This window comes from Sinocyclocheilus rhinocerous, unplaced genomic scaffold, assembly GCF_001515625.1.
Source record: "Sinocyclocheilus rhinocerous isolate Xijiao unplaced genomic scaffold, SAMN03320098_v1.1 scaffold1676, whole genome shotgun sequence".
Classification (NCBI taxonomy): Eukaryota; Metazoa; Chordata; class Actinopteri; order Cypriniformes; family Cyprinidae; genus Sinocyclocheilus; species Sinocyclocheilus rhinocerous.
The window spans coordinates 139,240-142,184 of record NW_015644618.1 but is presented as its reverse complement, the minus strand read 5'-3'; the positions used below and the strand labels follow the sequence as shown (position 1 = coordinate 142,184).

Genomic DNA, 2,945 nt, shown 5'->3' with positions numbered 1-2,945 from the left:
GCAGGGGAGAGATCAAAACAAAACAACGGTCACTAATTAGAAGTACAAAACGAGGATTTGTAAAGAAGAATGTCAGAGGATTTCGATATAAGCCAAGAGGAGACTGGTTTTCCTTTGCTAAAGTAAAGAAACTTTACTTCCTTTGCTCCTATTAACAAACGTTGGTTTTCACGAGACTCACCGGCGCATGCGCAATGCTGATCTCATACGTTATCCGCCTGGAGCTGCTTCTGTGTACAACTGTTGGCGCAAGCTAGATTAAAGTGATTATTATGTTTTGAATATGGATATTTTTCTTACAAAAATGCATACAAAGGCCTTTGTTCACCCCCCGGAGCCATGTGAGACACTTTTTTTATGGATGGGCGCTTTTTATTTAACTTCTTTTGGACTGAAGCACTGCAACACCTGCTGACTGCAATGATAGAGCTTGGAATAGCCAGGACAATTTTTTATATAACTCCGACTGGATTCGTCTGAAAGAAGAAAGTCATATACACCTAGGATGCCTCGGGGGTGAGTTGAACACCTAATTTCATTTTTGGGTGAACTAACCCTTTAAGACTTCTGTCTATTCCTTAGTAAAAGTTTGTCTCAGCAGCTTTGTGAATAGGTTTTAAGAGAAAACTCTTAGCTAAAAACTTTTACTGCTATTTAGGAGAACTCTTAGTGGTAAGAGAAAATGTTTTGTGAATACGGGTCCAGGTCTTCAGCCAGCCAGACAGCGGGTTCCTCAGAGTCAGCTTGAGGCCCAGACCAAAAGAAGATTATTCACAGAAATTTGGTACAAATTATATCTTTTACCCCACTCGGAATAATGGAAGCAGTGTGAGATTGGAAAGAATGAATTTAACATGTTCTCCTCGTTAAGTCATTCTTACATAGGACCAGTGGCATCGCTAAGGATTCTGGACCCACTGCACAGAATTTTCTAATTTTTGGTAGAAAACAAACTTGTTCTGAACAATAAAGTAGACTCAAGGGTATTACCTTGCTAAATATGTTAAAGGGGTGGTTGATCAGCTTTTTTTCGAAGGCTTAATTGTGTTTATGGGGTGCAGTGTAATGTGTTCATGCTTAATTTTTTTAAAAAATGAATTTTTTTCAACACCTAACTTTACCTTAATTCTACACCGCTGTTTCTGTTCTTGTCAAAACAGTCTATTGAGTTCCTGGTTCTATGAAGCTCCTCCCTCAGAAATACGCAATGGTCTCAGATTGGTTAGCTGGCCCAGTGTGTTGTGAGTCCCAACCGCCTAGTGCACGTTGTTTGGAAATGTCACGCCTCCTTAACATTATGGGTAGTTGCATGTGCTCCAGTGTATGGTAAACAATGGCGTAAATTTTGCCTTATCAATTTGAGCCCAAATCAGACCCAGAGAATATTAGTGAAGAAGATCGAGCAGAACCTGTAAACGCACAGCTCTTACAGGACGTTTCAGAATGGTATGTTTATTTGTTTGTAGTTGTCTCATACTTTTTAGATACGCTGTTATTTGTAATTGCTGCCGTTTTTTTGCTTTTGATATATGGTTTTATCCTGATTAAAGCATTAGTACAGCACAATGCATGATTGCATTGTAGCATTTTAGTAAAGTAATTGTTTAATTTGTAAAAGTAAGAAGTGTTTGCTTATTAACAAAATCTAGTGTACAGGCATTGAGCTCGTGTAGATTGAGGAAGCTGTGCACCGTAAAATGTGCAGCACAGAGAGCTATATTGGGAATATAATTGCCAGGAACAGAGTTAAAAATAAATTTTAACAATTTTAAATTTTAACCAACAAAGAGGACCTGCAATCGAGGTGAAAATAACAGCTTTTTGACGGCATGGCAACAAACACTCTACCTCAACATCTCTTCATCTTCTCTAAAGCAGCCCAACATGGCCTTGCTCCCTTTGTTGCTTGTTCCCGGGGGCGGGGTTTATGTAAATTTCAGGAAGAAGCTCGTTGTAGTCCCTACCAGCCTTTTTTGTAGTCCTTAAACAGCTATTTCTTTAAAATAAAATATCTCCCTTTGCATTGAACTTTGAGCGTTGTAACTTTGCAGACGTTGTTTATGCTCTAAAAACAACATTACACACTAACTAAAGTTCGTAAAAAAATCGTAATCAACCACCCCTTTAAGAAAATTTCACCAAGAGTGGTACTGAAAATATGCTCACCCCAAATTTTTCATTCTTTCATTTATTACTCGTGTTGTTCCAAGCCTACATATTATTTATTATGTATTAAGCCTACATAATATAAATTTTACATATAAAATAATAATTTTAAATTATTTTTTATATATAAATTTATACTAATGAAGAATCTTTAAACAGCTCTTTTGATATAACAACAATTCCAAAAAAGCATTCAAATTTCCCCAAAAAACATGAAAGTAGTCTACATGCACTATATTCCAACTCTTTTGAATTTGTGTGATAGTACTGTGCAAGGAAAATAATGCATTCACGCTATCTAGTGCTTCATACTTAGGGTGACCAGACGTCCTGTTTTTCCCGGGACAGTCCTGTATTTCAGCTCTATTTTTAGTGTCCCGACTTATTTTGAAAAAATCATGTTTTGTCCCGTATTTCAAAATTTCTTTACGACTGGGTGATAGCAAGTAGTAATAGTGTTGTCGCTGTCACGCAAGAATAGACTAATCAAAGGTAACTAAGCTTGTCGTAGAACAAAATTACCATCCAATCACAATTCGTTATCGATTAACTTGCAGTAAGTGAAGGCGGGACAGGCAGAATCACGCTGAATGACACAAAAGAAGCGCTCTCTCATGCCGAGTTCACACTGCACGATTTTAGCCCAATTTTTCACTCGCCGACAGGTTTTGCGAAATCGCCGACAAATGCCTGACATCGGAGGCAAATCGGTGCTCGTTCACGTGAGTGACAATCACGCAGTGTGAATTATCAAAGACGCGATCTGAGGGAATCGCCGA

The 2,945-nt window shown here is 38.0% G+C and overlaps 1 protein-coding gene and 1 long non-coding RNA gene across 5 annotated transcripts in view; one reads left to right on the top strand and one right to left on the bottom strand.

The window, feature by feature from the left end:
* The window catches only part of svild (supervillin d), a 154,217-nt gene that overhangs the window by 45,898 nt on the left and 105,374 nt on the right, over positions 1-2,945 (bottom strand). The gene's annotated exons all lie outside the window — the stretch shown is intronic.
* Positions 1-2,945, top strand: part of LOC107758428 (uncharacterized) — a 20,753-nt gene that overhangs the window by 12,002 nt on the left and 5,806 nt on the right. Inside the window, exon 2 of the long non-coding RNA XR_001642022.1 lies at positions 599-605. This is a non-coding gene — a long non-coding RNA (uncharacterized LOC107758428). The remainder of the gene's footprint in view (positions 1-598; positions 606-2,945) is intronic.